Raw genomic sequence first — 25,489 nt, forward strand, 5'->3', positions numbered from 1 at the left:
TCTGAACCCAGGCAGTCAGTCTGATCCAGAACCAATGTTCTTAATGCTAAATTTGTTCCATCTTTCCAACGAGATTACAAACTGTGAGGCTACAGGCAGCGCCCACCACCTCCTAGCCCAGTACTTCAGAGCTCATACACAGTGAAGATAGGCCTCTTCTTTCTTCTATCCACCCTGGCAGGGAGACAAACAGGAAACGTCAACCCAGGGCTTATCTCATGATAAGGAAAGGGCTTTGGGGCCATGGTTGCACGACTGTTCTCTGACGATCTTAGAGAATGCATGTCCCAGGCCTGGTTCTGACTCAGTAGGTATGGGGTGAGTGGAGTTAACCCTGACATCTTTTCTATATGTGAGTATTGCCCTGAGGATGGAACCCATCAGGGAGGCAGCTTCTGAAAGACAAGGAACGAAGAAGCAGAGTGACTGTGAGCCACAGTGGTGGGAGCTGGCCGCTGAAGGGGTAGAAAATCATCCATCAAAGGCAGAGGGAGGTGAGCCCAGGGAGGCTGGGGATCAGAAATCCACCACGGAAAGATCTCTTACCTTGTGTTTTTAAGATTTCTAAGTACCTGCTCCTTTTGAATGTGCTGGTGGGATTTCATCTGATGCAAACACTTTCATTTTCTTCAGAGCTTCCATCTTTGAGGTACCCAAAAATAGTAGGCTTTTCATGGAGTTGTATAAGGATTCCATCTGCTTTATACTGAAAAGTAGGGCTTTAATGGAAAATTAAAAATGAGTCAGATCGCCTTTCCCACAACAAAGCCCAGGGCGCTTTTCCCAACCTTTTCTTCTTCTAATCCTCAGAAAAAGTTACTGAATCTATATTTCTATGAAATTCTGCCCAATTTAAATTCTACTGAAAAGGCAAATAAACACCAGTGAGTTCCTTCATTGCCACACATTGTAGTATCTGTTTGGAAGCAATAACAATTTAAAATGTTGTCACGTGTAAAATTTTATTTTTATTTCAGTTTCAATTTTATTCCAGAAATCGTGTGATATGTTGCACATGCACGCAAGGATATTTGAAAACCACTAATTTATGTTAAAGATTTCTCTCGTTTGCTCTCAGAGTTTGGAGGGGTTCACCTTTTTTCTTGTCTAGTTTATTGTCTGACCTCCTAGAAATATAAGCAGCCCCTCATCATTTTCAGATAAAGGGCCTGAGTTGTCACACTCTGTCTTTCTGTATCTTTTATCACCGTTTCCTGCTTGAAAATGCCAGTTCTGTGGCTTTATTTTGTGTGCACCTTTGCCTGATCGATATTCTCTTGATATGTCCTTCACTCTCCTGTGGTTTGCAAATAATGATTCCAGCTGCTTCGTCCTAGCTTTCTAGTTGAGGATGTGTTCCTGATGTGAGGAATCCAAGGAGCAGAGAATTTTTGTGCCTTGCCCACAGTCCGTACATCCAGTTCCTCCTTTAGTTTAGACTAGAGTTCAGGTCTCGTGGAAATCTGTATATGTGGGTCCCATCTTCTCAACATACCATGACCTCATATGATGGGGTTTTTTGGTCCTCCCGTAGCTTGTAGCTGGAGAAGGCAATGGCACCCCACTCCAGTCCTCTTGCCTGGAAAAGCCCATGGGCAGAGGAGCCTGGTAGGCTGCAGTCCATGGGGTCGCTAAGAGTCGGATACGACTGAGCGACTTCACTCTCACTTTTCACTTTCATGCACTGGAGAAGGAATTGGCAACCCACTGCAGTGTTCTTGCCTGGAGAATCCCAGGGAGGGGGGAGCCTGTGGGCTGCCGTCTATGGGGTCGCACAGAGTCGGACACGACTGAAGCAGCTTAGCAGCAGCAGCAGCAGTAGCTTGTAGCACACTGTCATTCATAGTGTAGATGCTCAGCAGGTGTCTATTCAGATAGACTCTGGGGCAGGGCACTGGAATCTGCAGCCAGTTTCCTGGCCATCTGCTGGCATCTTCTTGGATATTGAGCTTCTATAGTCTCTGATGGCATCAGCTTCACTCTCTATGGACCCATGTGACTTTGGTTTGGGACTGTGCTATACTGTTTTAGGAACCACCATTGTCTTCTGAGAATGGTGTGTGTTTAAAGCTCTTTTGTCCATAATCTTTAGCTTTTTGTTAAAAATTGAGGATGGTCAGGAAAACAGTTACTTCCTTGCCCTCTGCCATCAGGTTTTCATCAACAGGATTTTCACTTTAAAAAAAAAATATATATATATATATATAGGATGTTACCAACAGTGCCTAGTGATGTCCAAAACCAGGGAAAAATGCAGAATGTTTCAAAATCTGGAGGAAACTGGAAAAATACGACAGTGAGTGATGGAAGAGGAAAGAGTGGCAGAATGGACTACAGGGCTGGGCCTGGAAGTGTGGGGCTGCATGAAACCCAGCAATGGCTACGCGGGTGCCATCTCCCCATGCATTCATTTTGTTCACTTGCCATAGCTGAAGAATCTCTTTAGCTGGGAAGGAGGGTTCCATCTTAGACTTTAGGTCCTACAGAGTAATGATTTAACACTGTATCCCAACCACAGCCTCTGTATACCCTTCAAAAGACTGATTGACAATAAGCCTTACAAAATGTTTTTCCATGGTTGCGGGGAGCGATTGCTTGAGTCATTTCTGTAATATAAGACACAACGGCACAACAGGCGATGTTTGTCAGCCCCGCATTAAGAGTCTTCTCAGCTCCCTGTGAAAAGCTCTCTGATTCTTCATTAATGGCTTCCCCTGCCTAGCCCTCACCTGGGTGCCAGGTTTAATGTATCTGAGGGAGAGCTTTAAAAACACGTTCTGTGGCTACGGACCACTGCTGCAGCAGAGGGGAAGGGGTGGACCTCATGCTTCACTGTTGTTCGAAATGCCATTATGGTCTTTGGAAAGCAGTAGTAAACTTTTTTTCCTTCCTTCTCTATGCACCGTCTGTGATTTCAGAGCTTTTCCTGCCCGTCCCCCCACCGCCACAACCACCACCTTAAATATCAGGGATCACACACCACTAACAAAATGCACTTTCCCCTTGGCGAGCCGGTAATGCCACCACTTCATGTATTTGTCCAGCTTGTTCATGTTTAGTCACTCTGGTACCTGTCAGTGTCAATACTGTCTGTTTTCAGTGGCAAGCTTCTAGAAGGCTGAAAGCACACCTCATTTAATTTGCTTTGTGCCATGAAACACTACACAGAGCTGTGCATTTATTAAGTGCTTGATGATTTTGATTCTGTGCTTCAAGTCTGGTAGGTCTTACGGGTGTTCTCAGTACTTCTGGAATGAGATGTGTCTTGAGTAAATTTTCTTCTTGCAGATAACACATCACATCCAATGCATCTGTAGATCCTCAGTGTCCTGTGTTAGAATCCAGAATTTGGTTGCACATAATGTCTTAGGTTCCATCTTTTATGTTACCCACTTGCGTGAAGATGCAATGATCCCAGCTTCTAATTCTATTAGCAGGTTAGGGCCAAAGCACAGATAGTATGCCATGCTACACCCTTCTTTTCATAGAAGTGTGGTTGACCTTATAATTCTCAGTGTCTTATGGTTATTATTTCAACAGATTCTTGATTTCAAACTGCTGAGAGTTGGAGGTAGTTCTTTATGAGGGTGAGAACTGCTCAGTGAAGGCTGATGAGGTGTGATTTAAGAACCTACAAGGACTACAGTGTTAGGAGAACCACATACCTCTGTGGGTGTCAGTAGCTCCTGGGAGGTTTGGGTCAGTTTATGCGTGTGTGTGTGCTCAGTTGCTACGGTTGTGTCCGACTCTTTGCGACCCCATGGACTGTAGCCCACCAGGCTTCTCTGTCCATGGGATTCTCCAGGCAAGAATACTGGAGTGGGTTGTCAATCCCTCCTCCAGGGAATCTACCCAACCCAGGGATCGAACCTGCGTCTCCTGCATTGCAGGTGGATTCTTTACTGCTGAGCCACCAGAGAACTGTGGTATTGGAGAAGACTCTTGAGAGTCCCTTGGACTCCAAGGAGATCAAACCAGCCAGTCCTAAAGGAAATCAATGCTAAATATTCCTTGGAAGGACTGATGCTGAAGCTGAAGCTCGAGCACTTTGCGAAGAGCCAACTCATTAGAAAAGATCCTGATGCTGGGAAAGATTGAAGGCAGGAGGAGAAGGGGATGACAGAGGACAGGATGGTTGGATGGCATCACTGGCTTAATGGACACTGAGTTTGAGTAAGCTCTGGGAGATGGTGAAGGACAGGAAAGCCTGGCGTGCTGCAGTCCTTGGGGTCGCAAAGAGTCGAACATGACTGAGTGACTGAATGACAGCAGTCACCACCAGGGGCGCCCCCCTGGACAGTTTACACCTGAGTGCAATGCAGGGAGGATTGGTGCTTGGAAAACTGCACCCCAAACGTTCTCTGATTGTACCTCAGCCCACCTATACCATAGGGAGAAGAGTCCCCCATCTAGAGTGGCCCAAGGAGAGGCCCAGTGCCCTCCCTTGATCTCACATCCCTGCTTGCGACAGAGGTCATTTCCAGGGGTGAAAGACCCCAGCCTCCACCCCCACAGCAAGGCGCCCATGTGCTTGAGATACAGAACGGTTGCTGTGGGAGGAACCTTGCTTGTGCTCCCCTGAGCCAGAACATGCAGAAATGATCCACTAGAGAGGAGCATTAAGCAGAGAAGGAGCCCTTGTATTAATTTCCTGTGGCTGCCATAACAAATGACCATGTACCAGGTGACTTAAAATAGTAGAACGTTTCCTTTCACAGTTCTGGGGGCCAGAGGTCTTGAAAGTAAGGTGTCAGCAGGGTTGGTTCTTTATGGAGACTCCGAGGAAGACTCTGAGTCCCACGCCTCTTTCCTAGCTTCCAGTGGCTGCCAGCAACCCTTGACTGTCTTTGGCCTGCAGACCCATTAGTACGCTTTTTACCTTCATCTTCACATAGCTTCTCCTCTCTGTGTCTTTATGTGGCCTTCTCTTGTAAATAGGACACTTGTCACTGGTTTAGGTTCCACCCTAATGCAGGATGATCTCATCTAGAGATCCTTACCTTAGTTACATCTCAAAGACCCTTTTCCCATATAAGGTCACATTCCCAGGTTTCAGGTGGACATATTTTGGAGGCCACCATTCAACCCACCATAGCCCTCATAGGGACAACTATTAGCAGTAACCTGGGAGGAGAAAGAAAAATAAGAAAGATATTGCAAGTTTGAATGCCTACAAAAGAATAGGACAGTACTTTACGTGTGTGATTTTAAACTATTGCTCTAAGATGGGTGAAGCTAACAGTGAAATTTTTTATGCAAAAAGAAGTTCAAAAGCATGGAGTGTCCTGAAAAACCTTTCAGTAAAATTGAAGGCTGAGCCATCATCCAAGGTTGGAAGAATTGGAGATGGGAGGAGACTTGGAGAATACAGAAAAAACCCAAACAGCCAGGAAAATATAGAATAATGCATTAATAGATTAAAAAGTATTGCAGAGAAGTAGGGAAGCCCCCTTGGAATTTGTGTTTTTAACGGGTCCTTTTAGCCCAGTTTTATGACTGCTTAGTAGTATTTGTCTCTTGGGAATGGAAAATCTGACCTGTGGTGACCTAGAGTTGAGAGTTGGTTTGAATAGTCAAATGAGGAGGACGCTCGAAGAGATTAAAGAAAGTGTCAGTTGAATTAGCTGAAAGGGCTTCCCAGGTGGTGTTCATGGTAAAGAATCTGCCTGCCGAAGGAGGGGATGCAGAAGACATGGGTTCCATCTCTGGGTCGGGAAGATCCCCTGCAGTAGGAAATGGCAACCTGCTCCAGTATTCTGGCCTGGAAAATTTCATGGACAAAGGAGCCTGGAGAGCTACAATCCATGGGGTTGCAAAGAGTTAGATGTGACTGAGCACCCAGAGAAGGTAATGGCTGGATAGGGAAGTCAGCTGGAACTGGGATGATGGATAAGGCAAGGAAGGGTCCAGGGTTTTAGGGATGGGTGAACACAGTGGATATGGAGGAGACGCAAGGGCCTTCTCACCCTGGGAAGAAGAAACCTAGGAGGTGGAGAGTTCCGAATGATGCTGAACCAGGTGGCTTCCTGTTGAATGGATCTATTCAACAGTAGAATAGGGAGTAAGGACAATAATTCTTATATAAAGAATTCAAGAAAATGAAAGTCATAGTCCCCTTTCTGCCCTTGCTTCAAATTATGTATAAATGGTGTCTCCAGAGAAATGGCGTGTCAGTCCATTGCACTTTTAACAAATCCTGGATGAGTGTTCTGGGACCCCTGAGACCTTGCATTATGACCAACCGGCTTAGTGGGGATAACATTTTGAACTGGTATTCAATTTACTTTCCCTTCCTTTTAATTCTTGTTGCCCTGGGAGTCTCCCCCATTGAGCCGAAGGATTCCATTACTTCAGGGGGAGGACAGAGTATGGCCTAAGACAAAGAAGACATTGTTCAGTTTCTGACTTCCAAAACAGGACCTTGAAGCCTGTTTCAGCGAGCAGAGTTAGCCCAGGCCTTCATTCAAGAGAGGCAAGCTTTGTTAGCAGAAAATGATTTGTGGATGCTGAGGAGCCGGGTCTCAGAAGAGGTGGCGTGTATTGTACAGAGAGGCTACCAGCAGGAGGAAATGCTTTCCTGGGTTGGAGGATGGAGGTGGCAGAGGTTTGGAGGAGACTCAATGTCCCCCGCTCCAGGAGAATCTGGAGGGAGAGAGCACGTGTACCCTGCACCCCTACCTGGAACTCTGGAAGGAAGCCCCAGTGGAGTGGACCCTGCCCTGGGGCACATTTAGGCAGAAACAGCCCTGAGCTGATATCCCTTCCCCCTGTTTCCCAAAACTTATACATGGCGTGGGAGAAATCCCAACAATCCTTGGACAGCTGTGGAGGTGCTGTGAGAGCTGGGAGGGGGCATCCCAGTGTCAGGACGAAGAGGGCACAGAATAGACTGGGTCAGTCCCACTGCTGAGGACTGGCTAAGATTGGGGCAGCAGATTTCCACCAATCACGTCAGCAGAACCAGGCCAGCATACAGAACAAAGGGGTGAGACATCCCAGGGAGGCCAGGGAGAGCTTGGAGGGCAGGGCGGAAACCAGGTCCTCACCCCATCATGTGGGGGTCTGTAATCAGCCCCTCGGGGAAGGAGGGAGAGGGAAGGAACACAGCCCTGAGAGACAATCTGAGATGAGCTCAATTTGACTAATTGCCCTGAAGGAGCAAAATTTTTAAATCTGAAGGGCAAGTTGTCTTGCAGTAGCAAGATGGGGTTTTTTTTTCCTATGGTAGGCAGAAATGCAGTGGTCATGATCAAGTTGGAATCAGCTATGAAAACTGTGCACAGCTGGGTAGTAATTATAAATTTCAAACCTTGCGTATTGCGTTTGAGCTGTGTTTTACCAGGATGATGGTGGTGATGATGGTGACAATGGTGATGGTGGGAAATTCGCCTACTTGTATTCTTGTAGTATACTTTTCCCTTTGTGTAAATTGTGGCCTACCTGTACTTGGTTCATTCTGGGCAAGAAGTGGAAAAATCTGTGCTCTCAAGGACAATCAGAGTTGTCCACTGGGTATTCCAAAGTTTTAGTGAAGATTTGGACTTCCCATGGTTTTAACTAGTGACACTTCTCAGGGTCCTCGGTTGCCATGGAGTCAGGTCAGTGGGAAGTATTAGAATTTCAGGCTTTTCTCTCATGAACTCAGCTGTGATGCTGGAGACTAGAAGATCATTTTTACTGGGTGTGATCCTTCATATCTTAAAGGTATCAAGGTGAATACTGGAAATTACACTCTCTGACTGACTATAATGGGAGAAGCTCTTCATTTTTATTCAATCCTCATGTACTAAATAAAGCATGAGTTTATAAAGGGATTCATTTCCAAGTATAATTCATAAGTAGTTATCAGAACACTCAAATGAGGTGGGGGGGGGACCAGTTAGCTCTTTTTAAATACATTTTAATCTCTCTTTGACATTCATGAGAGGATGATGCTGCATTTAAGAAGATGTTTTAAAACCTGCTGTTTCTTGAAATGCCTAGTAATTTTGGAAGGGAAAGCTTTAGTCTCGCTTTAAAAAGCATATGTTTGGTGGGGCGGAGTGAGGTGGGAAGTTGCCTGTTGAGATGCTGCTTATGTATTTTCCTACTCGAAAATTATGGTGACATATAAATACATCTCACATTTCCCTCATCTGTCAGGCGTAGCCAAGGGAGCAAGAGATGGGGAACTATAACCACTTTTTGACAGGAGTCACTAAAATAGTTTAAATTATAGAACTTATAAAAATGTTGATTAACTGATACCATTTCCATAATATTTTTGACCTATGAAATAGTTCCCTTCAAAATCTCAAAATAGAATTTTTAAAAATTAAAAACGTCCCAGATGTTAGAGAAGAAAAAAAAAAAACTTTTTATACCGTTTATATAAACAACTAAAAGAACATAAGACAGTAACTATTCTTGGTACATGGGGCTTCCCAGGTGGCACAGTGGTAAAGAATATGCTTGCCAGTGTAAGAGACATGGGTTTGATCCCTGGGTCAGAAAGATTTCCTGGAGAAGGGCCTGGCAATATCCTTTAAAGTTGTGTTTTATAGTTAATATTTGAAACTGTTGCTATCTTCAATTGGCATTTACGTATACACAATATTTTTAACAGAAAATAGCATTTTCTACAGATGCATGTAAGCTCAGAGCAAACTCTGCTAAATGGAGGCTTTTCTCAAAATAGCATTTTCCCCCCATACTGAAAAGTGTACATATTTAGCCCAAATATTTTCACAAGTCTTTTATCCCCATTCAGGATTCTTTTCATCAATAAATATTTGTTATAAGGCAAAACTCATGAAAAGAAATTCCTCTATGGTACTTTTAAATGCTTTATCACATTTAGATGACACAGAATCATAGATCACTCCTAATTTCACTCCGTTGTAGTACAGAATATAAATGTATCTGATTAAAACCAGGAACATCATCAAAATATTGCCACAAGTTTAGATGCTCCAAAACATCTGTAACCCTATTTTAGAATTAAAACTTGGACACTGACTTCTCTAATGTGGTTAGTGCCTTCCTTTGCTCTTGTTGGGATACATTTTAACATCTTCCTATTCGTAAGCCTTGTTTTCAGTAACTGCACTTGGTTAAACGCTTTTTAAAATCTGAAATGTTTTGGCACTTCATTCCCTACTTTGAGCAAAGATTTCCAACTGTTTTGGAACAGAACACACCCCAACTTCACAGCATTCATCCACATACCATCGCAACACACTTAGGCTGATTTAGAGAATCATTTCTCAAACATTTCTAAACCCTAGTTGATGGTGACAGGCAGCAAAATAGAAGATGTGTACTTACAATGCCGCAGTGTTTTTTGTATTCACAAAAACACTTGATCACAAAAATTTCATAGTTCAGTTTTTCTGTTTGCAAGAGACTCTGTAGATGTAGCAATTGCAGTTTGTTAGGATATAGCCACTTGATGAATGCAGTTATGAATTAGGTGTATGCCATACCCACTTCAAATAACTTTCTGCCCACTTCTTGATTTAGTAAGGACAGTTATTTATAGCATCACAAAATTTGTATTCTGCAAAAACAACTTCATCTTGTGTTAAACTTTTGACCAATTAACAGTTGTATTCACACTAGCATGAAATATTCCACCTGTGACAGAATGAACTTTCGCAAGCTTTATTGTGCTCCCAGGAAATAGATGGGGGGAAAAAATGAAACCATAGTTGAAATTAATGGATTTTCTGTTTAAAACACCTGTTAATACTAACTTACACCCGGAATCATTTGTATGGTTTTTTTCTTCTGCTAATGAAACCAATAAATTAAAGGTATCACGTCACTTTGCCAATGTGCACCAAAAAAAACTGAACTCAAAAATAAGCAGAATCAACATAGAATAGCAGTCATTTGATCCAAAGGAAAAGTCATGCTTCCTAGAGTGCTATCAGTGAGCCTTCCATAGCTGTCTGTGTTAAATTGTCATCCTTGGGCACAGTCTTATTACAATAACTGTTATGTTAATATTTGCAGTAGCTACTGATGCTTCCTCAGCATCAGTATATTGTATTAGTATATACAGACTCACAGAGTGAATGATATCAGTGAGGCTCCCATGCTAGATAATACCAGAGAACATTTTGTGCGAGCTCACATTCATCATCAACTTTCCTAAAAAAGCAAAAATGTGGTAATTTTTCATTTGGTTTTTTTTTTTTTTCTTTTTCAGCCCATTGTTGCTGAAGGGGCTATTGCGAAGTAAAATAGAATAGCAGTCAATAAATGACAAAAACACTGTCATGAGCACATTAGCATCATTTTTGAAAAGGTCTGTTTCCTGCAAATACTTCACGCACACCTAACCTGTAATTTTCTGTTTCCCATGGACGCTTCTGACTGGTGTTTTGTGCATCTCTGGCCGCAGCGTGGGTTAGCACAGCTGGCCAGTGCATCCGGTGTGTGGAGGGGTCTGCCAGGGGAGAATGCAAGGTGTTAGCTGCTCTGGCTGCTCATGTCCAGTGCTCTTTATTTTATTGGTGAGCATCCTACCTGTTTTCCTCAAAAGAGAGGTATTTACTGCAGCCACGACTGGAAAAGGACAGGAAAACAGATGGATTGTCATTGGTTACCATTCCAACTTAATCACATGGTCGGATGGAAATTCTCTTCCCCATGCAATTGTCCCATCACTAGGAGGCAAGACCATGGCCGAAGCTGAAAGAGCAAAGTGGAGGCTGTGTGCTCAGTCACATCTGATTCTTTGCGACCCCATGGATTGCAGCCTGCCAGGCTCTTCTGTCCATGGGATTTTCCAGGCAAGAATACTGGAGTGAGTTGCCATTTCCTAGTTCAGGGGATCTTCCTGACCCAAGGATTGAACCTGTATCTTCTGGGTCTCCTGCATTGGCAGGTGGATTCTTTACCACTGCGCCACCAAAGTGGAAGGTATCAAACCCAATCTTGGTGCCTTTTAATGCAACTCTTAATAACAGTCCTTGGTCTAAACAAATGAAACATCTGGACAGAGCTTCATCTGATGGGCTGCAGGGGCAATGGGTATAATCTAGTGCTTTCACAGATAAGCCAGGACCTAAGGTCACCCAGGCTTCCTGGTGGTTCAGTCAGTGAAGAGTCTGCCTGCGTTGCAGGAGACCACCTACAGTGTAGAAGACCTAGGTTCGATCCCTGGGTCGGGAAGATCCCCTGGAGAAGGATATGGCAACCCACTCCAGTATTCTTGCCTGGGAAATCCCATGAACAGAGGAGCCTGGTGGGCTACAGTCCATGGGGTCGCAAAGAGTTGGACACAACTGAGCGACTAAACCACTGCAAGTCACCCTAGTCAGAGATCACATTTGTCTGTCTGTTTCATACTGTCCTCTTTTGGCCAGACTGTTCTGATAAGCCTGCCGCTCTGCCCTCCTATATTGCTGGCTTCCAATCCCACTGCTGAGTGAGCTTTTTTTAAAGTCCTTGTGAGAACACATTGCTGGGTAACACCCTTCAGTATTGTCCTCTTGAGCTGGAATAGTTGAACTCTTCACCGTAGCCCAGGGAGCCTCTTAAGCATCCACCCACCCAGCTGGCCCTGTAGATTTTAAGCTTCCAGGTACCACATACCTTGCCTGTCTATTCTCTTCGCCAGGGCGGTTCATGAGAGCCACTCAATACACTTTCTCGAAGGAGTGAGTATGATTTGAGTCGATGAAAGGAAAACAGAGGAAATGTCTTGCTAATCCATGGGAATAAGGAATGCAAGTCTAAAACTCAACATCCTAAATATTATTTCTATTTCTGATAACAGAGTTGAACAGCAGAATGTAACAGGACTACATCCTCCTTCTCCGCCATCAGAGGTGTTATGATGCCTGCAAACCGTTCTGATTCTCAGTCTCCCAACCCAGGGAGAAAAGTGTGAATTCTAGTGCGTCTATTGTTTCCTCCAACATTAGGCCAGAAATTTTGTTTGGCGTATACTTGGTGTACGTGGCAAGGAAAGGTGCTTTTCTGATTGATTTGGGGAAAACGGGGCCACATGATGGTGGTGGTGGGAATCATGATTTTGAGATCTGTGTTCTTACATGACTGCTTTCTGTTGGATCTCTTTTTAAAACATGCTGCCATTCAGTTTCATCATGAATGCCTTTCCAAGGACAGTAAACGGTTTTACACACTATGACATCGTTTCCATGGCAACTAATGTATTTTAGCAAAGAGAGAGACTCTGCTAGAAGTAGGCTAAAAAGGACAAATACAGAAATGGCACAGTGTAAAATGTGGGACAATGTGTGTTGTAGTAAAGATTTTTTTTTTCTGACTTCTTGTTTAGGAAAACCTGTGTCAGTAGATCCTGGTTTCTTAACTCTTAGTAGTAAAATGTTTACTATACCCAATATTATCTAGTATTCTGCTGACACAGTTTCTTTATTTAGTACTTGTGGTTTTTTTTTTTTTCCTTGCTTGTCTGTTTGCTTTAACATGTTGTTCGTTCCATTAACATACAACCTTTGTAATTTCACCCATTTTTAAATGGTGAAACTTCATCTTCACCTCGAGTTCTCCTGTGGTAGCCACCTTACATCTCTGCTGCCCTTAATGACAGAGCCTCTGTGGAAGGCTGTCTCCACTACCTGTCTCCACATAGCATCTGTTAAAAAAAAGAATCAAAGTCATTCCAAGCAAGATTTTACCCCACTACTTGCTCCAGTTACTCACCTCTCATCCTCTAAGGTTATTACAATTTAGCTCTTGAATTTTTCAGAAGCTAACATGTAAATGTAAGTATGACTGACTGTTAGTCACTCACTTATGCCTGACACTTTGCAACCCCATAAACTGTAGCCCACCAGGCTCCTCCATCCATGGGATTTTCCAGGCAAGAACCCTGGAGTGGGTTGCCTTTTCCTTCTCCAAGGGATTTTCCCAACCCAGGTATCAAACCTGGGTCTTCTGCATTGCAGGCAGATGCTTTTATCATTTGACCTTCAGGGGTTATAAGTATACATTTCAAATAATTCCACAAAGCATCAAGCCCCATGTGGGAGCCTTTGTGTAAACCTAGTTTTAAAAAAGTAAGGGATTGGGTTACCCTGCTTTGTGCGCCTGAATGTACTTGGATTTTTTGTTATATGATAACAAAATGCTCTTAAGTAAACCCCAAATGGTGGGCAGATAGCAGTCAGTTTCCTATTTAACAGAAAAAGAAGCCAAGGGAACGCTCTCATGACTTAGATAACAAACCAGTCTCTGGGATGGATGAGGGATGATACCCTCATTTATCTTTTGTTGGACCACATGGTGCATTTGAAAAATTCAAACCAACATTTAAAAAATTGAACACTTTTATATAAAAACTGAGATTTCCAGCTTGTCAGGAAAAAAAAAAAAAATACAGGGAGGTCTGGCCAAGCCTGCCTTCCGTCCTGACAACAGCCTGCCCAGGCAGCATTGCAGCTGTCCTCTTGGAATGGAGCAGGGTTCTTCCGCTCACCCCAGCCCCATCTCACGTGCTCCATTCATTCCTTCTACCTGCCTGGCTGCTATGGGTTGTTTAATATGTGACTGTTGCTGTACCCTCTCCCTTTGCCCAATCACAAAGCAAATAAATAGCAGAGCTAGGAGCAGAACTTGGTTTCCAAGCCAACTACTTCCTCCCTGGCTGTGTACCAAAATTCTGTGTGTTGGAGCATAATTCGTAGTTAGTGGTGAGAGGGATCATTAGGAAGCGGAGTCTATGCTTTGCACCTTACTGCTTGCAGTAGAGCCTGTGGTTAATGGTACTAGGCATATTGTTCATATCTGGGGGGGCCGTCCCCTTCTGTTTCTCTCCGAAGGCTGTATGTGCTGTTGGTTGTGATGGGCAAGATGGCAGTGCTCCACTAGTGTTAACGTTTCTGTGTGCATAGAAACATAGGCAAGAGGGGGAAAGCTCCCACATCATAACAGTGACCCCAGAGTTTCTAGATTTTTCAGTGAGGTGAGTGAATATTTATGTAAAAGAAATAAGAAGGGGGTAGTAGCCCAGTGTGTCTGGCATTGGCCAAGGCCCGTGACATCTTCCCAATGTAGGAGGCTCAAGGGTGTCCCCGGCCACTTTTGCTGTCCTCTCCCAGACTCGCCTTTTCCTTTGAATTCCTTCTGGGTCCCCTTGATTTCAGGGAGCTGAGGACACCCTTGAGGGTGGCGTCCACTTGTCCCCAAGCTCTTCACTGCCCTATGCCCCTCACCACTTAGAACATGTGCTCATCACTATGCCCTTTCTAGGGGTGGGTAAGATGGGAGAAGAGTTGCAGGTGCCACCGCCTCAAACCTTCTTAGAAGGTTCATATGTACAGGAAGACACAGGAGGAGGATGAGCTTGTCTGGGACTAGAAGGAATGGCCGGGGGGGGGATTTTTTTTTCCTGGGGAAATGGGGTAATGAGGAATACCCCACAACGAAAGGCCTTGTCTGAGCAGGGTCCTGTCCTGGGGCCAGCCCCAGCTGGGGGCTGCACAGCAGAGCAGGGTGCCCTGCATGTCTGCGTGCAGCTGTGGAGGCCCTGGGTGCCCACTGTGAGAGTGGGCCTGTTCCTGGGTTGCAGGCAAGGAGCCAGGGACTGCCCCCTTGCCAGAGAACATTGAGGCGCTTCTGTGTGCACTCTGTACGTGTCTCAGCTTTCTTTGGAATTGTGGCAGAGTCTGGCCCTGCCTGGTCTTTTTTGTGCCTTGGATCCTAAGTTAAGAATAACCGAAGGAACAGTGCCCCTGCTGACACGCTTGATATGGAAGCTGCTATCAAATGGCCATTTTATCCTTGGTGGCCACTGACATCACACCACGTACAGCTCTGAGTTCTCACTTGAGTTCTGATTGAATAGAGCTGTGATCGTTGGAGCAGAAAGAAGCCATTCAGACGTGAATATGTGGAGACGTGTCTAGTAACGTGCAGATGTTTTTTGGCAGGTCAATAAATATTTTAAGTCTTTTGCAAGTAGTGAAAAGGGTTGAATTGGGAATAGAGGAGATTCTGTGGCAAGAGAAAAGTATACCTCATTTCTCTCTCGATCTTCCATTTCTTAAAATAATCAAACAAAAGCCCAAGCCTTAATTTAAATCTTGGCTACATCATGCCCCTTCCTTACATCATGTCTTAGTCAAGACGTGATTATGATTCTAATGTATTGAATCTTGGTTTCTCGATCACATTTTTCAAGTAAAAAGGAAACACTGGGTAACATTAAAAGTAACAGCCGAATCTTCAGATTGGATCTTTGTCACTTATTTATAGCTAAAGACATGGGACTAAATTTAAAAAACAGGTCATCTTCTGGGTACATGGGTGTATGTGGCATGTGGGTGCACCCTGGATTTATAACCCCCTTCGTTCCCCAGCACCCTCCCTGCTCCTACGTGCAGGAGGTGGCAGGTCGGCCTGATTCAGTGCAGTTTCATTTCCTTCATTTCTGTGTTCAGCTCTCCCCCCTTCACACCTCCATCCACAGAGGTCCCCTTTGTGTTGCCAGCACAGTACTTGCTCCCTGCCATTCTGGCCACAGACAAGCTGGTGTTCCATTGGAGAGGCAGGGACCAGTCCTACCTGAAGTGCTATAGGCACACGGAGGAGAGGAAATCCAATTCTTCATAGAAGTGGGGCCAGAGGGAAACAGGAGCGGAAAGGTGGTTCTGTCCTGGGCCCTGAAGGCCAATCGGGAGAGGATGCTACTTACCCAGCAGAGTGAGTGAGACTGGAATGAGGATCCTTAGTCCAGGGCCAGGAATATGCTGGGGCCTCTGTTTTTCTACCCTTTCCTGAGAGAGGCTGGTTGAAAAGATACTGGTGGGCGCAGATGTGTGCCCCTCACTGCCCGACTTCTAAACTGGCGTACACCTGTCTCTCACCACCTGGCCCCTGCCTTAGCTTCCCACCTTTCTCCCTCTAGCCTCCCACTGTCTGCACCCACCCCATGCCCTCCGCACTGTCCAGCCTCTTGCCATTCTCCAAACATGTGGCCAGTGTCCCTTTGCCAGGTCAGGGTATTTCTCTGCTGGCACTGTCCTCTCACAGGGTATATGGTGGGTGCCCATGGGCAAGGTCCCCTGGCATCTGAAATAGGAGAGCAGGAGGGGTGGGGTGGGAGTGGCTATATCAAGAAGGAGCTCAAAGTTGAGGGCTTCTCAGTATTATTTTTGGAGTTTCCTCTAAAAAGAAAAATCTTTGTGTATTCCCCCAATGATGGAGGACTTGAGCTGATCTAGAGAGTGGGGAGGATTCATTTTGGGTCCAGGCCTCATCCTTCAGCTTCCCTTCCTGCAGTTGATCACACATTTGCAGCGTTTATGGATCTGCCTTTTCCACTGGGGGAATCTGGGTCACTTCAGTCATGTTCTCAAACAAAGTATCAGTACTGCTTCAGCAGGAAGAACAAAAGCGTGGACCATGCCCTAATGCCCACAAGCCCACGACTGGGGGCTTTTATATAGAAATATGGAAATAGTCAACTATTTATATGGAAATAGTCAACTATTTGGGCTTCCCTAGTGGCTCAGATGGTAAAGAATCTGCCTACAATGCTGGAGACCTGGGTTCGATCCCTGGGTTAGGAAGATCCCCTAGAGAAGGGAATGGCAACCCACTCCAATATTCTCGCCTGGAGAATTCCATGGACAGAGGAGCCTGGCAGGCTACAGCCCATAGGGTCGCGAAGAGTCAGACACGATTGAGCAAATAAGCTGAAAGGTGAATAATTGGTCAGTTTTTTGAATGTGAATGTGAAAGTGTTAGTCGCTCAGTCCTGTCCGACTCTGCAACTCCCTGGACTATAGGCCGCCAGACTCCTCTGTCCATGTAATACCCCAGGCAAGAATGTTGGATGGGTTGCCATTTCCTTCTCCAGGGGATCTTCCCTACCCAGGGACTGAACCCGAGTCTCTTGCATTGCAGGCAGATTCTTTACCATCTGAGTTACCAGGGAACCCCTTTTTAAATATAGAAGTCATTGAAATAAAATATTACCTCTATTTCATCTAAGTATTTGATGATCAAAATTTATTTGTTCTCTACTTTTTCAGAAACAGCCTTTATTTAAGAACAGTATAACTTGTTTTTAAAAAGCTAAAGCTACTCTTCATTCAAGATGGGTTGCCATATGAATTTTACTTTCAGGCAATTCTATTTCATCCACCCATATTATCTTTGAAACAATGGAGCTGGTGCCTAAAAATATCTCAGGCCGTGTGTGCTTGCTGTGAGTCTTTGAAGTTGACGCTGTGACATCCTTCTGGTTTCTGGCTGCGGGATGGTGCATATATGTATTGTCTTTGTTAATTAACTCCGTCTGTTTAGTAAGCCTGAAAAAGAAATTGGATGATGCTGCATGTATGTACGAATGGATAAGATTCTTTGTGTAGTAGTGAGCCAGCAGCTGCAAGTGGGTTTTCAGTTTTCCTTTTAGTACTGATTGTTAAAGAGCCGTGGAGTGAAGGCTCATTCTTCCAGAGCATGTTGCTGAACTTGGTACCCTCTGAGGTTGCTATTGTGCTGTGTACATGGGAGAGGCCAAGTTTCCTCACTGCTTTGGATGAGGGTAATGATTCCCCACCTGCTCTTTCTGTGGCAGATGAAGGCAGCCGTCACCTGGCAAATTAGAACATTCTACTTTATATATCAGAATGCTGCTGCTATTGCTGCTGAGTCGCTTCAGTTTTGTCCAACTCTTTGCAACCCCATGGACTGTAGCCCACCAGGCTCCTCTGTCCATGAGATTCTCCAGGCAAGAATATTGGAGTGGGTTGCCATTCCCTTCTGCAGGGGATCTTCCCAACCCAGGGATCAAACGCTTGTCTTCTTAGGTCTCCTGCTTTGGCAGGCAAGTTCTTTACCCCTAGCACCACCTGGGAAGTCCATATATCAGAATGACGGCCTTCCTAAACCTCTTTGTGAGTATTTAAGAATGGACGTCAGTCTTCTCAGTATAGATAGATGTTCCCTTTGGTGAAAAGTTCTTATAGTACTGACTGACTCTTTGCAGGTTTTAGAGAGGCCAGTTGAAAATTCTAGAGAGAGAGAATTCCTTTTTCTTTAACAGCTCAACACTGTCTAGATCCCCAGTGGGAGAGCCAGAATAGAAGGCATGTATTGCCTAGTGGCGTTTGGTAGGATAAGACAGCGTGTCTCAGAAGCCAGGAAGAGATGGGGCTGTGGGTTGCCCAGGCAGGGACTGTGGCGAGCTCATTAGCACATTCTCTCCCTCCAGCCTCTGTGCTGCTTCTCTTGCATGTCTGCAGTGAGTTCATGATTTGAATGCCCATCTGCAGAAGACAATATATCAGTTTCTAATTCTCTTCCCCATGGTCATTTTTTCTTCCCTTCATTCTGAGTCATCTTTGATTAAACAAAACAAAGATGTGACTGTTAATTATGTAGTCTTCCAAATAGTGTAAAAATTCTCTTGTGTGTGTATGAAGAGGGGATGGTTTTGATGATAATTTATGATGGGGGTATTTTAAACCATGGGCCAGAAAGAAAGATGATAAGAATCATACTAAAAGCAAGTTTGAGTCTCTACTAAGATAGGAAAAATTGTTTCTGCCTTTTTTTTCCCGCAGATTTTTCAAACCTTTTACTTTCTACCCTGACATATTGTTGTCAACATAATTCCATTCAACTATTTTTATTGTTCTTTTTAGGCACCTTATTAAAACAGAAGCTTTGTTCAAGCAGCTAGAATCACAAAGAATAAATGAGGTATTGGAATACAGTATTGGCAGGTTGTAGGCAGAGTACTGGTAAAGAATTCACCTGCAATGCAGGAGACCCCAGTATGATTCCTGGGTCGGAAAGATCCCCTGGAGAAGGCATAGGCTACCCGCTCCAGTATTCTTGCCTGGAGAATCCCCATGGACAGAGGAGCCTGGTGGACTGCAGTCCATGGGATCGCAAAGAGTCAGACACGACTGAGTGACAAAGCGGCAGCAGACAGAGAGCATGAGAAATCTGGAGGGCCTGATCCTGGCATTTTAAAGATTTATGTGAAGTGGGCATGGGTGCCTTCAGTCAGCATCAGCTGCCTGCAGGACTTAACACAGGTTCTAAGGTGATCTCGGGACTAGGTTTCCATGCACAAGTTGTGCAGGCTGCTAGGTTGGCAAAGCCTCTTGGAGAGGGTCTCCCAAGCTGATGGGAAAGTAGGCCCATGCCAAGAAGCCTGTTTCGACAGTGAGGCTTGCCCACAGTCAGACAGGAAGTGGGGCAGATAGGGTCTTGGGACTAAGGGGAGGCTTAAGCCAAGAGGTGTGTTGAACAAGACCTCGGGGACACATTTTTAACATGTCCCAGCTATGGATGACTTATAGGCACTCTGAAAAAGGAGTGTGTGTGTGTGTGTGCGCGCATGCGTGCATGCATGTACATACTCAAGATCTCTATCCCTATTTTTCCTGGTTCTGGAAACTTAAGATCTCATGCTGGCTTCCTTTGGTTTTACAGGCCCAGGTCTTTGCAGTTGCAGGCAGGTGTTTGTGGCAACTGTGACTTCACAACAATTGTGTGAACAAGAAAAAAAAAATTGTGGGCAAATCGATTGTCTGCAGCAAATGAACATTTGATGGTGGTGCTTTGTTGGTGGTTTACACGTGAAGAATGCTCAGTTCCCTTGTAATTTTTTTTTTTCTTCTGCAGTTTTTTGAAGAAGCAGGATGCTGATCTAGACGTGGAAAAAGTAAGTTGGCAAGTTTTGCACTAAAAGCACGTGTCTTATAAATTAGAAAGGGTTGTCCACCAGGATTAGGTTCACTTTGGACTTGGAATTGTGACTTTGAGCCCATGTGTTTCTGAGATTGAGGTTGAATGGGAGGTGGAGCTGGTGTATGATATAGAAAGCCTTAGCTTGCTTAGGTGAACCTGCTACTTGCCCCTCTCCCCTTGTTTGTAACATTCAATTTTTAAAATTATGGGAGCATATGTTTTAGCTCTAAGATACGTCTTCCCAGCCCAGAAATAGAACAGAACAGCTGTCCTGTGGCTGCTGAGTCTTCAAGGGCTGGTGGGGGATGAACAGCCTTCCAACTTCTGGTTGAGACTGGTTAAGGGAAGGTTCATTCATTGTTGGGTTTTCCTCTACTCTCAGATGGCTGCTGTTTACCGTTGCCCTAGTTGTACCTTCAAATTGCAGCCACTGTGTGACAGGTCATACTTTCATTCGCTTAACATTGTTTTGGTGCCCACTGGGTGCTGGACACCTTGCTGGACTCTGCCGAGACAAAAATGAATGTGAAAGACAGTACACAGATAATTATTGCACAATCTGATAGAGCTGTGCAGAAAGGGTTCTGGCAGCTCCAGCTGAGGGCTGGGCGTCCAGAGAAGCTGCTGGAGGGAGGGGGCGTGTGGAGGAACCATGTGTTCATTCTCTCTGCAGACTGGGTGAGTCTTTTCTGCCTGTGCTTCCCTTGCCTCCCAGGCCCCTTGGGTTCCCAGCAAAGGCTGGACTTACACAGGTCTCACCAGCCAGCTATAGGGTCCTTCAGTGCCCCAGACTCCACCGAGCAGTCACATGGCCTTGAGTGTAATCTTTTATTGGATCCCTGGTCCGTCAGGGACTGCCATCTCATCATTCTCAAATGACTTGGATGTTATTTCTTATTTTGAATTTATGTGCAAAAGAGGTTCTTTTCCTAAACTAGAGCCATTCTGTCTGCAGACAGTGCACTTTTATTTTTGAGTTGAGGAAATACAACTCTCTTGAAGCCTTGTTTGAGAACAGTTATGAGCAACCCCTGATCTTTGACCCCATGCAAACTCCCCAGCTTCTGCAGAATGATCTGTGGTCTCCTTTCAACCTGGCCTTTTTAGCTCACACAAACCAAGGGACTCAAGGAAGTAAAAAGGCTCTAGTCAGGGCCAGTAGATGGGACCCTTTGTAGAAACCCCATGGGTTAGATCTTGACTGTGGAGGCCAGAAGTCAGGAGGGACATCCCTGTGGGGATGAACCCTGTGGCCCTCTTGGGCCAGGCTAGACCCCCAGCAGCCAGAGTCTCTGGGTGTCAGGAGCCACCCCAGGGTGGTATAGCACAGAACAGCAGAACACCCAGCAGAGATGGGGGTGGGGAGGGTCCAAGTGCCTGGTGATGCTCCAGGCTACAGAGCATGCCTGACCTCATGCAGCCCAGGCCACAGTGAATCCCACAAACACAAGACAGGGGGATCCAGCTCATGGATGGGGTGCATCTGTCTGTGCAAGCTCACAGACAGACCAGAGGGCTTGGCAAACAGAGTGGGGAGCCCCGAGTGGAATGAATTAAATTCTTGCTTCAGCTCTGCTGTTCGCATGCTCTAAGATCTTAGGCAAATCTTTTTTCCTTTCTGAGCCTGATTTTTTTCATCAGTAGAGGGAAAATTCCTTTTGCGGGACCAAGTAGAATTCTTCATTTTTTAACTTAAAAACACGAAACATATTTTTTAATTGTTGTTTTCTAACTTGAGCCTTGTATCAGAAAGGAAAAATGGTTGTTGGCCACAGTGTAGAGAAGACTTAATAAGATTGGCCATGGGCTGGGAGCTCCTTACAGGTGGAGCCTGATGGATTGTACTGACAGCAAGATGTGTCTAACAGTGGGATGAACTGTGTGACTGACCCTGTTTTGGGCATTGGATGTTTGTTAGTACTGAGGGAATTTAGACTGAAAGAAGCTGAACCTGGGGTGGGAAATGCTTCTTGAGCCGAGTGAGTCTGGGCTCCTCTGAAGGGTTCTGCCCACACCCTCTCAGTCAAGTAGTTAGTGACCTGAAAAACACTTAACCACCAGAGGGGAGTTCACTATTTTAAAAGCTCTGATTCAAAAGCTTCTATTCCAGAATCTTTTTCTAGTGCTCAGAGAAGGCTATTGAGTACAGATATGCCAAATAATCTTTTTGCCTGTGTTTATATACCTGCCAGGAAGAATCTAGTACAGGGTGTACCTCCATTGTTTAAGTAAATGATACCTGTTAGCCAACCCAAGTGAAAAAAAATTCACTAATATCAGAATGTCTTTGTTTCCTAATGGATTTTTGAGTTTTCTCTTTTAGTTGAACATTTTTGTAAGGATAGAACTAGGAAAGGAAAATTAGCTTTGTTTTGACATGTCAAAGCTCAGAGATACATCAGCATACATTCTATTATTATTGTAGTTTCCTGGATTTCCAATACCTACTGAGTGCTTTTTATGTATGCCGCACTTCACCATTACAGCAATCTTGTGAGGTGACCATGTCCCTTACCATGAGTTGCTTAAAGCACCATAGTAGTAGCAAGGATTCTAGTCATACTTATCCAGTCCAAAGCCTTCTCTTTCCCATGCCCCATCTTACCTTGGAATTGATATAGTGTTCAATGTATCTTTTAATATTTTCTATTGTGATGAAAGTCACATAATATAAAACATTACTATTTTAACCATGCTTAGCTATATAGTTCAGTGTCACTAAGTACAACTCTCACCATAATCCACTCCCAAATTTTTCACCTTCCTAAAATGAACTCTGTTCCCATTAAACACTAACTCCCCATCCTCTCTCCCCACCTCACCTCCATCCCTCTGACATCTACTGATACACTTCCAATTCTATGAATTTGACTGTTGAGACAGTATATTTGTGTTATCTCCTTTTTAAAAGTTTTATGAGTAAGTAGTGAAAAAGCAATGTTATTTTCTAGAGAGGTCTTCCTTGACTCCCAGTCTGGCTGGAGGCATAGTTACTTGTACGATAGCCATCTATATCTGTTTCCTGCTGGAATGTAGCCTTTGGTCTGAATTCTTCATGTATGAAGCCTAGAGCCTGCACCTAGTATGCCTTCTTAAGGTGCTGAATGCCACATGACCAAATTGAGGGGTAATGAGACCCAATGAAAGCTACCTTGGTAGGTAGAAAAGTTAAAAACTTTATTGTATACCCCAGAAATCATGTTTCTCTTCTCCAGCTATGGGTGTTATCTGTGGAAATCATGCTTGTTAATAGCATTATATGGAGATAGGATGATCATTCCCTATCCTCAAAAGTACAGTTTCAAGCAGACAAACGAATAAATAATTCTTAGAATGAAGTCATCTGGGCAAGTAAAGCAAGTCTAAAGGGAGGAGCAGTAAGAACACAAGGGAAACATTAAACTTTTTTTTTTCTGCAGAATCTTATAGAATTATTGAGGAATATACTTCTGAGTATAGTTTCCATAAATCACTCATTTAAATATATAAGGTGTGTCTTCTAAAAGTGAAACCCATCCTCAAGTGACTTCTAAAGAATATGTCATTTGCCAGGAAAGATTGAAGGCAGGAGGAGAAGGGGACGACAGAGGATGAGATGGTCGGATGGCATCACCAACTCAATGGACATGCGTTTGGGTAAACTCTGGGAGCTGGTGATAGACAGTGAAGCCTGGTGTGCTGTAGTCCATAGGGTTGCAAAGAGTCGGGCACAACTGAGCGACTGAACCGACTGACTGTATTTTGTTTTTATGTCAGAAAAACAAAAATGCACTTTTTAAAATAAAAAGCTGATAAAATTGAGTCATCTTACTCGGTAATTTAAACCTTGATTTAAATGAATGTGATTAACATCTCTTTGGTCATAACTACTCTCAAAGTTCTGGGGAGAGAGGTTTGATTTTCATGTGCCCTACATGGCCTTGGTCCATCATGATTAAAGTGTTTTGGTGTCTACCTTGAGAGAGGCCCCTGTTATATCTGTAGGTCAGTGAGACCAAAAATTCCTCTACTGCTATTCCAGCTGTTTGCAGGGCTTAGATAGCTGCCTTTAGGCCTCAAATATGGCCAAAATACTGTTGTCTCTTTGGTAGGCCACCTCAACTAAAATCATCCTTGAGACAGAAAAGTAAATTTAAAAATTACCTCCTGCTTTAGAGTTGTTTCCTTTCTCTCAGTGAATTACTGAAAAATGGAGTAGGTTCTGTGTTCATCTGTAAATGTAGAATGCACATAGAAGTTACTCCATTTTTCAGTCTGTCTTTTGTTTTAATAAGTCCCAAAAGAAATGATGAAAAAAAATCCTAGATTCTTATTGTGAGGCCAGTTGTCTTGTGAAAAAAAAAAGAGATCTCTTTCTAAACAGTGAATGGTTCAAAATTCAAGACTGCATTAGAAAATAAGCTTTAAAGTCATATGTGATTCCTACACAGCTGGTTGAAAAGAGAAAAATTTGTGACCCAATGGACTGTATCCCGCCAGGCTCTTCTGTTCATTGGATTCTCCAGGCAAGAATACTGGGGTGCGTTGCCATGCCTTTCTCCAGGGGATCTTCCCAGTCCAGGGATCAAACCCATGTCTCCTGCATTGTAGGCAGATTCTTTACCACTGAGCTATCAGGGAAGCCTTTAGTGGGGGTAATATAATTTCCAGGGGTCAGAGGATCATCAGAACTTATATGGAATGTCCAAAGGCTTAAGAATGCTGGTCAGTGGGAAGGCATGTGGCTGTGCCTCCGTGGGCATGTCGGGGGTTTGGTGTTGGGGTTACCGCCTCCCTGGGTATGCTGCTTGCTCGAAGGAGGAGAGAGAGAGAAGAGGAGGACCAACATGAGTATAACGCCCTGCTGTCTGTAGAAGCTACTCTTCCTGAATGGAGGGGAGGGCTCCCCAGGTGCTGTGGGTCCCTTAGGCCCTCTGACTCATGTGCGTAGAATACTGCCTACTTCAGGACCTGTGAGATGCCCAGTTAGCTTCCATTCTCCATGTCCTTTGCCCCAACCTCACACACAGACTGACCTATTCTACTGGTGACTGAGCATCGGGAAAGACCAGCCTTTGTTTCACTTAGCGGGGGCCAACCCTGACACAGCCTGTTCTCCTGGTGATTAGGGATCAAGAGAAAGGAATGGCTTTTGGTTGGGGATGGGGAAATGTCTGTGTTTAGGAGCAAGAAACTTGCACAGAATTCTGTTTTAGATTGAAGAGCAAACTTTTTAAAGTCCTGGACCAAAAATAGTTGTTATGCATCACCCATAATAACTGACCAACTTTCTTTGACATATATCTCTAGATTGTAAAAACTAAGCATCACCACTGTCCAAGAAGAAAAAACATGCCCTCTGCCAGTTCAAATTTCCAAGATAACAAGAGATCCCTCTTCCTAGATATTATAAACTCAGGCAGATATTGATGGCAGTTGGAAGAACTGCGGGTAACAGTATTAGATTGAGATTCAAGGAAAGAGCTGAAAGGCTGGGATGGATTGTCTGCTGCTGGATGCAGAAGAGTTAATTTATCCTTCCCTCAAACATTGATGAACTCAGGCGGGCCAACCACTGTGTAGACCACATGTCAGCTTGTTCACTTGTCCTGTTTTGCATGTGAGGAAAATGAAGCTCAACAGAAATGAAGTGATTTCCCCGAGGACTTGAATCTTGGAAGCAGCAAGATCTAATCTGGGTCTTGGTCTCTTTCCACTCCGTGTTGGAGGTTCTGTCCTGAGGTTCTCTTGAGCAGAAGACGAATCATCATCGGCCTCATGTCATCGAACTGGTAGTTTTATATGTACCTTTCATTTTCCCTTC

At 44.4% G+C, this 25,489-nt stretch overlaps 1 protein-coding gene across 3 annotated transcripts in view; it reads left to right on the forward strand.

Annotated features, from left to right (window-relative positions):
- The window catches only part of FYN (FYN proto-oncogene, Src family tyrosine kinase), a 217,264-nt gene that overhangs the window by 8,940 nt on the left and 182,835 nt on the right, over window positions 1–25,489 (forward strand). For 2 of the 3 annotated variants that reach the window (XM_018053056.1, XM_018053054.1), the window contains exon 2: window positions 19,621–19,660. The exons of the other annotated variant lie outside the window; for it this stretch is intronic. The gene's annotated coding sequence lies outside the window, so the exon portion shown is untranslated. The remainder of the gene's footprint in view (window positions 1–19,620; window positions 19,661–25,489) is intronic. 3 annotated transcript variants of the gene reach the window in all.

The sequence above is a fragment of the Capra hircus genome, chromosome 9, assembly GCF_001704415.2.
Source record: "Capra hircus breed San Clemente chromosome 9, ASM170441v1, whole genome shotgun sequence".
Taxonomy (NCBI): domain Eukaryota; kingdom Metazoa; phylum Chordata; class Mammalia; order Artiodactyla; family Bovidae; genus Capra; species Capra hircus.